General features: G+C 52.7%; 1 long non-coding RNA gene across 1 annotated transcript in view; it reads right to left on the reverse strand.

Annotated features, from left to right (window-relative positions):
* Positions 1–5,869, reverse strand: part of LOC114008843 (uncharacterized) — an 18,167-nt gene extending 12,298 nt beyond the window's left edge. The window contains exon 1 of the long non-coding RNA XR_003550343.1: positions 2,622–5,869. This is a non-coding gene — a long non-coding RNA (uncharacterized LOC114008843). The remainder of the gene's footprint in view (positions 1–2,621) is intronic.
* Between the last annotated feature and the right edge of the window lie 2,712 nt (positions 5,870–8,581).

Raw genomic sequence — 8,581 nt, forward strand, 5'->3', positions numbered from 1 at the left:
TTTTTTTGAGAGGTTTTTGCTATAGGGCGCTTGCGCTCGCCAGACAGACAGAGAGAGACATAGAGACAGAAAGCGAGAAATCACCCCCAGGGGGGATGGTCACACCGCAATCCCTTCTCCTCCATTCTCCTCTCGGGATCTTGGGCACGTACGCACACGCGCCCAGCATGAGTTTTAAGCCACCGGGTCCAGGACGCGAACTGTGGTCAACTACGTGGGAATCCAGCGACATAGCCATTACGCTAACTGCTGGTTCCCGAGGGTAAGAGCCCTTTGAAGTTGGTTCGTTCTATGAGAAACCAGCAGCTGGAGGAGATGCCGGGTCACCAGGAGGCTGCCACGTGGAGATTCTAGGGTTGGAAGCCTGTGCTGGCCTCCTGAGCAACTGTTGGTGCTGCATTCCACCCCTGCACTCTCCGGCCCATCATTCCCTTCAGCCTCTGGCTACCCAGAAGGCTGCCTGGAGACTGCCCTCTATGGAGGCATCTCAACATGGTTCTGAGTCTAAAAAAGCCTCGGAGCCACACTGGTAATCCCAGCTATGCATGAGGCTGAGGCAGGAGGATCATGAGTTCAAAATAATGAGATCCTCTCTCCTAAAAACATTAAATTTGGGCCAGTCATGTGGTGTAGAGGTTAAGACAGCTGGATCCCACATGACAAACGGCATAGTTCGATTCCGGACCCGGCAGCTGGGAGTATGTGTGTGTGCGTGTCCAAAATCTCTAGAGAATGGAGGAGACAGGATTGTGGTGTGGCCTTTTCCTCTGAGGAGTGATTTCTCACTTTCTCTCCCTCTCTGGTGAGCACATGCTCTATAATTTAATTAATTTAAAAAGTGGGATCTAGCCCTGTAGCCTGGTGGTTAAAGGAGCCAGATCCCCATGGCCAAACATGGGCTCTGCACACTGGGTGTGTGTGTGCACGGGCATGCGTGCCCCAAACCCCAGCAGGATGGAGAAGGAATTGTTCTCTCCCTCTCCGTATCTCTCTGGTGAATGCATGTACCCTCTGGCAATAAACAAACAAACAAATCAGCATCTTTACTGAAGGCCCCTCGAGGAGGCAGCAAAGGGCAATGACACTACACAAGACGCCATCCCCCGGTCCCCTTCCCCTGCTCTGCCCAGCAGCTCTCTGGCACTCCCCGGCAGCCCCTCATCCCCTCTGCTCCTTTTCTCTTTTCTCCTTCCTCCCCACCCCTCCAGCCCTTCCTTCCTTCTCCCAGATCCATTTTTTTCTCACGTGAAACAATGTCGCCTGCTCTTCACCACTGGTGCACCACTCAGACCATGCAAGCAGAAAACCAGGGAGAGCAGGGAGAGGGCAGGGCTGGGAGGGGAAGGGCCACGTGGCCTGTTCAGGACTCTTCCTTTACCCTGTCTAAACCCCAAGACTGCTGGACGGCAGGAGCCTGCAGAGAAGTTAAGCTCCACAGGAACACCTGAGATGGCCGAGGTTAGCGAGGAAGTGGGAAGCCAGGCCCTCCAGGCCAGGGGAATCCACTCAAAGTATCCTCACAGGGGAAGCTACATGTTCCCGTCGGAAAGACTCCCTGAGCATACGAGGCACATTCGTGCCCATGATCCAGCGCCAGTGTTTTCTTCATTGATTTATCATTCAGTTGTTTTTTTCTGGACAGAGCAAAGCTGATTCTTGAGCCACAGATGGTAAACGTGTGGGGACGTCAGAAGGCTGGCTGTTTCCCATGCCCCTTCCGAGGCCAGGTGTGCCAAGCATTACACGTGTTTTCACTGGGCATCTGGTTCTAAGCCGGGATCTGGTCCCTTGTGGTGGGGGAAGGGGACAAGGAGAGCAGAAGACAGAGGGGCTCTGCCCGCAGCCTGGCCGAGGCCTGCAGCCATCCTGATGACCGTCCCAGCCCACCACTGAGAGCTGGGACCTGTTGGCTACTGTTCCAGGAGTGGGAGTCAGGCCACAGGTGAATTCCGCTCCTCGCTTCCCTCTGGGAGCAGAAGAGCAGAGCGGATTCAGACTCCAGGGCTGGACCACGTGGTACGGGCCCTGCCTCTCCCATTTTCTACCCGTGTTAATCTGGCCACGTTCTTTAGCCTTTTTCCCTCAGTTTCCCCAATTATAAAACCAGAGTAAGACAGTAAGTGGCTCGTAAAGTTGTTGTGGGGATTAAAGTGCAAGGCTGAGAACAATGCCTGGAACAGTCAGCTGGGAATGTCACCACTGTTACTCTTCTGCCTCCCAGGCTGTCTCTAGGAATAGGAGTAGGAGGTTTCTAAACAGGACCTTTAAACAGACAGTTGCAGCTGTTGTGCTTTCTCTCCCACCTGGAAGACAAGGATCTTTTAAGAAAATAAAAGCTCGGAGCCTGTGGGTGGCATAGTGGTTAAGGCACTAGTCTCTCACATGGCTGACCACTGTTTGAGTCCTGGACCAGAAGGCTTGAAACTCTTGCCAGGCATGTGTGCGTGTGCGTGTGCGTGTGTGCGTGCCCGAAATCCTAGGAGGAAAATGGAAGAGAAGGGATTGCAGCATGGCCATCCCCCCGGGAGGTGACTTCTCACTTTCTCTCTGTCTCTCCCGCAAGCACATGTGCCCTATAGCAAAAATCTCTCTCTTTAAAAAGAAAGAAAAGAAAAACTCACCAGGCAGTGATCTGTTCCTGTAATCCCAGCTGCCGCAGGAGGACAGTGAGTTTGAGTCCAGTTTAGACAACATGAGACTCTGTCTTGAAAAGAAAAAAAGGTTATCGTACATTTTTCCCTCTTCTTTATTCTCCTAGCTTTTTATGTGACCCCATTTAGATTCCTCTAAGAAAAACCCCTTACTCCCTTTCAGCTCGGGTCCTGCTCATTCTCAGATTTTGCATAGTAGAGGAAGACCTGTCTGCCTGCTGAAGGTTTGGTGACAGTCTGTGGTATAAGCTCGCAGAGATTAACAGAGAAAAATCATTTCAATGATAGGTACACACACAGGAGTCCCACAAAATACAAGGCTCCTCATCCCACTTTCTGAGACTAGGGACCGTAAGCCAGGAGCCCCACCTGTCCCCATAAGAAGGAAAAATCATTAGTACATGCCAGTGCCAGGGACTCCACCAGGAGCCTCACGTTCACCCTTTCCTCTTTTTCTCTTCCCTCCTCCTAAGCCAGAGCACACTCAGTGGTGGCGTGGAGAGTGGGGCCTTCTCCTGGGGATGTTCTCCTTCTGGACGGGAGACACAGGGCACACAGGGTGTGGAGGTGGAGTGTGGGGAGGGGTTGGGGTATGGCCAAGGTGACTCTTACCATGGTTAGGAAAGACATTCTTGGGGACAGAGCAGGGCAACTAAGCCTTGGAGGGTGGGTACAATGGGAAGGAAGTCGGGTCAGGGTGTTTCTTATGCAAAAAAACAGCCCAGGGAAAGGCATGGAGGTTGTGGGAAGAGGAGGTGAGGCTGGGCAGTGAGGGCCTTGGGCATCAGTCTAGGGACGTCCAGGGTACCAAAACAATGACAGCAGTGACCACTTACTGGGCCTTGCAACGTGCTTTATACACATGCTGTCCTTCCTTAGATTTCCTGTTGCAGATGTGTAAACTGAGGCCCAGGCACGGGTAGGGACCTGCCAAGCTCACACTGCCCTTCCCTAACCCAGATCTCAGATGCCCCTTGCCTAGCCCCCCCCTTCCTTTCCTTTCTTTCCCTGCCATCCAAGCACCCACCACCCCTGTCCGGGTCCAGTAATGGGACCTCATGAAGGCGTGACAGAGCAGCAGGGTGATAATCACAGTATCAGTCTTGCCCCATTAGCTGGGCACGCGGCCTCCTGGAATGAAAACTTCATTTTCAGACCCCCTTCCAGCTAGGTATAGCCAGGTAAGATCTTCCCGGCCAATGGGATAAAAGGGAAGTGACCTAAGGCAGTTGACTAAGGGGAGGGGGGTGTCCTTAAGAGACAAGTGGCCTCTGTCTCCCCCCACCTTCCTGTTGATCAGAGGTGGATGTGACAATGGAGTACCATCCTGACAGTGAGGGCCAGGGCCCCTTCCATAGTGGAAGCCAGAAGCATCTCGGGTCTCTAACCACTCCAACATGGGCTTAATCTAAATCTGGACTTCTGCATGAGAAGGAGATAAATGTCTTTTTTAAGCCACTCATTTTGTGGGTCTTTGCTAGCTCAGCCCAAACGAGCCCCATCCCAAGATGATGGGCATTAGGTGAAGGCCAGGCAGTGACCTGGGCCAGGGATGAGACCTCACCTAGGTGGGTGCTAGAGGTCACCAAGACCCAGAGACACCTGGGAGCCTTCTTAGGAAAGCACCAAGCCTGCAGCTGTCAGCCCTGAGTGGCTGGGGCTGCAAGCTGGATTGGCTTCCTGAGGGAGACAGTGAGGAGAGACAAAGTCTGGGGGTCTCTGGACTATAGTGGCATGATGCGGCAGTGGGCTGGTGGCGGGGGAGTGGAGGTGAGGGGTAAAGAAGAGCAGAATGGAAGTTCCCCAGGGAGGCTAGGCCCAGCAAGCCACTTCTAGGACAAAGATCTTTCAGTGTTGGCTACTGGCAGTTGAGAACAGGGAGCCAGGGTACTGGGGGTCAAGGTTTGGGGAGCTGGAGTCAGGAACCAGGACTGGTCTTGGAGAGATTTCCATTCCAAGCCGGAAGAGCCCAAGGGCAGTGGATGTGTCCTAGCAATGGCTGCAGCGGGCTCCTCCCTCCATCCCTCATCCATCAGCAAACATTCTCCGTGAGCCTTTGTGCTGGCGCTGGCCACACAGAAGCAGCTCAGATCCAGGCCTTACCCTCAGAAAGAACTTCAGAAGGAGGTGAAGACCAGGAAGGAGTTCATCCAGTGAAGAACATGTACCGAGTGCCTACTGTATGCTGGGCATCATGCTGGAAGTGGGTCCCTGTGCTCAGGGAGACAGGCAATAATGAAATAAACACATACGCCTGGGTCATACAGCTGGGGGGACTGCACAGAAAATCACAGAGGGCCAGGGGACAAGGACGGTGTCACCAGAGAGACGAAGAACTCATGGTGTGGTCACTGGCTGAGATATCCTGAGGACTGGGGGGACCCTGGCTTAGTTTAGGGACAGGGAAAGTTTTCTACCTGAGGCCTGAGGGCCTGGCAGGGCCTCTGAGGGCATGAAATGATCAATGATCAAAATCCGAAAAGATATCTGAGGCTGGGATTCCAATCACACAGCTGACCATGTGGGATCCAGCTCCCTTAACCACTAAGCCACAGGGCTGGCCCAATAGATGAACTTAAAATTAAGTTTAAGATAATACATTAAGTGAAGACACATAGTTTGAAGGAATATGTAGGTATAATGAAATCACATGAAAAAGAAAGCCAGAGAATGCCGAATACAGGTCTTGAGGCGATACTGTGCTGTGGTGGGACAGCAGGAGAATGCATGGGGGCACTATCTAATTAGACGTAGGTTATGGTACAGGTCCTTGTACTCGTGGGTTCTGTTTGCTTTTTGAGAGCAAATTAAATAAATGATGAGAATGTGTCAGGCACAAAAGATTATAACTAGTCCAAGCCTGTGTGTTCGCCGTTTCCTCATAGAGGAAAGAGGGCAATCTCAAAATTTCTGCTGGGCCTTGGAACAGAGTTAGGAGCCAGATTTCTACCTAAGACAGCTCCTTCCTGGCTCACTGCCTCATGAGCAGTGCTGCGATGCTGAAGCCGCGTTCTCCCACAGAGGGTCCTGGCGACTCTCAGCGGATCATTCCCTATCTATCTTTGAACTTCAGGTTCCTCGTCTGTGAAGGGAGAATGAACTCTGAAAGATGACCTTAACTCACCGTCTTTCTCCAAGGCCATCGCTAGTCATGACTGGCCATCAAAACCCTCCCATTGAGGTAGAGCTGGCAGGTGGCAAGGTGGCTATAGGCTCTGGACTCCCACGTGGCCAACTGCGGTTTGAGTCCTAGACTTGGCGGCTTGCTCTCTCACTTTCCCTCTCTCTCTTTCTCTGGTCAAATTAAAAACTAGTAATGAATAAAGTTGAATAAAATAATTCTTTTTTTTAAGAGAGGTTTTTGCTATAGAGCACATGTACTCACCAGAGAGACGGAGAGACAGAAAGCAAAAAATTATCCCGCCATGGGGGATTGCCATGCCTCTGTTCTCCCCTTAGGATTTTGGGCACACAGGTACATGCATGCAGCATGTTTTAAGCCACCTGGTCCAGGACTCGAACTGTGGTCAATTATGTGGGAGTCCAGTGACGTAACCATTATGCCGTCTGCTGGTCCTGAATAAAATAATTATTTAAAACAAAACCCTTCCCATTGTGATGTCCCCAGGATTCCACAGCCCTGACTTTGCTGGGTCACCATGACTATCTAGGTAGGTGAGTTGGTGTCTTCACTGTGGAAGTGAGGGGTCCTAGGAGCCACCAATCCACTCTCTAATTCCTTCCCAGACTAGACCCTTTGTGTTTTTTTTTTAAGTTTTTGTTATAGGGTGTGTGTGTTTCCCAGAGAGAGAGACAGAGAGAGGGAAAGTGAGAAATTCCCCCTAGTGGGGATGGCCACACTGCATTCCCTTGTCCTCTAGTCTCCTCTCAGGATTTTGGGCATGCTTATGCAAGTGCCCAGATGGATTTTCAAGCTGCTAGGTCTGGGACTTGAGCCAGGAGTTGGCCATGTGGGTTCCAGGGCCTTAACCTCCATGCCACCTGCCGGTCTTTCGCAGACTAGATCCTTAAACACCATTCTTTCCCACCAGAGGAATTCCTAGGCCACAGGCCCAGCCAGTTCACGCCAATGTCAAGCTGTAGGGCCGAGGAACTGGGACCTGAGTCTCCATCCTTCATCAGTTCGCCCATCTGGGATACCCGATAAAGACCTCCATTCAGAAGTGATGAGAAGGCATGATATGAAGGCATTTGGAAAAATATAAATTTCATACTAGGGGCCATTATTATGGGGGAGACAGTGATTCCTCCCACACACCAAAACTTGCCCCAAACGAGTTGAAAGAAGACTTAGAGGTTAAGAGTCTGACTTTGAATGTCAGTCAGAGGGGTCACCCTGGGGGAAGCCTGACTCCTCACTTTTGGGGCCAGGCAGCTGAGGCCCAGGTCACACAGCAAGGCAGGGCAGAGAAGGGCCAGGCGGGGCTCTTTTTCCTGTCCATTGGTTTCCCAGTGAAGAGGGAGAGATCTCCTCCTTGGTCCCCTTGAGTCAGAGCAGAGACACAGTCGTAGTGAGGGACTCCCAGAAGGCCAGGAAAAGTTTTCTTCCTACAGACTTCCCACAAACCACAGGGCCACTGGGAGGGTAGAGTGAGCTCCCCACCCCAGGGGGTATCCTCTCATTCTTTTAGGCAATCGAGTATCAACCACCCTGCCCCACCCCTACTCCCTGCTCACCTGAACCCACCTCCCAGCCTCATCTGCCCAGCTCTCTGGGGCTGTGACTGGGGTGCAGTGTGGTTGGCTGGGCAAAGGACGGGCGGCTGACTTAACCATGTCAGCTAACCATGAGAGGGACCTTCCTTCATCTTCAGGATCCGGGACCAGGAAAGGAAGGCTGGCGGACACTGCATGTAAAGTCGCTGAAGTCTGAATTTGCATCATGGCAGGAGTTGTCATTTTTTGACTTCCACTCTGGTCTGTTACTTCATGACCCAGCCGGAAGGGGCAATTTCAAGAGTGGCTTGAAATAGTAGTATTACCCATATATCACAATATAAGCACGCCCTACATTGTCATTCATTCATTCATTCAGATATAGGGTCCTGCATTTGAGCTGAGCCCAGGAGGATGAATGGGATCTAGCAGACGCGGGTGAGGGTGGGGAAGGGGGTGATGAACTAGTACCCTACATGAGATGATGCGAGATAGACTGAGGCGCTGGCTGGAGGTGGGGGAAGCTTAAGCACTGGATCAGTGTGAAGCAAGAGACCTATGCCTGCCCTGTCGGGAGAGTGGAGCAGTAGGTAAGTTTGGATGTTCCGGTAGAAGTTCCTTTTGTGTGTGAGGCCGAAGAAGGGACAGGGTGCTTTGCGAAGGTCTGAAAAAAAATAAGACTAGAAAACACTGGAAGAAAATGAAGACTTCCGAACTCTCACCTGTGGCAGGGTTGGTGCTGCTTTTTCTGTCCAGGGCAAGGAGGGCTGGGGGAACCAGAACGGCAGAGGGCGCAGGAATCTTGGACTCTGCAGAGCCAGGCAAGAGTGGGCGAGGCACAGGGCGGAGCGTGGAGGACTGGGGCCGCCGAGACAGCTGGGCAGGTGGGGGGCGTGGCAGCTGAAAGAGTGGGGTGGGGCTTCTGGAACCGCGTGGGGCTGGATCGGGGATCGTCAGACTGGATCAGAATCAGGAAGGTGGGACTGGAGGGCGTTTGGGGGCGTGAGGGGCGGGGAATAGGCGTGGCTGCAGCTGGATTCGCCTCGAGGCTGTGACTAGGGGCGCGGCCTGGGCGGGACAGAGGGCAGAGCAGGGAGCGCCGCGCGCTCCCCCTAGCGCCGAGTCCCACCCCTTTCCCGGCCAGGGGAGTGTTGTGTACCTGAGGGTCGGTGTGTACGATAATTTGTGGGTCCGAGGTTGCCATGTTGGAACCCCTCCGGCAGGAAGTGCTTCCGCGCGAAAGCAGCTGAACC

Source organism: Tupaia chinensis, unplaced genomic scaffold (assembly GCF_000334495.1).
Source record: "Tupaia chinensis unplaced genomic scaffold, TupChi_1.0 Scaffold000047_1, whole genome shotgun sequence".
Classification (NCBI taxonomy): Eukaryota; Metazoa; Chordata; class Mammalia; order Scandentia; family Tupaiidae; genus Tupaia; species Tupaia belangeri.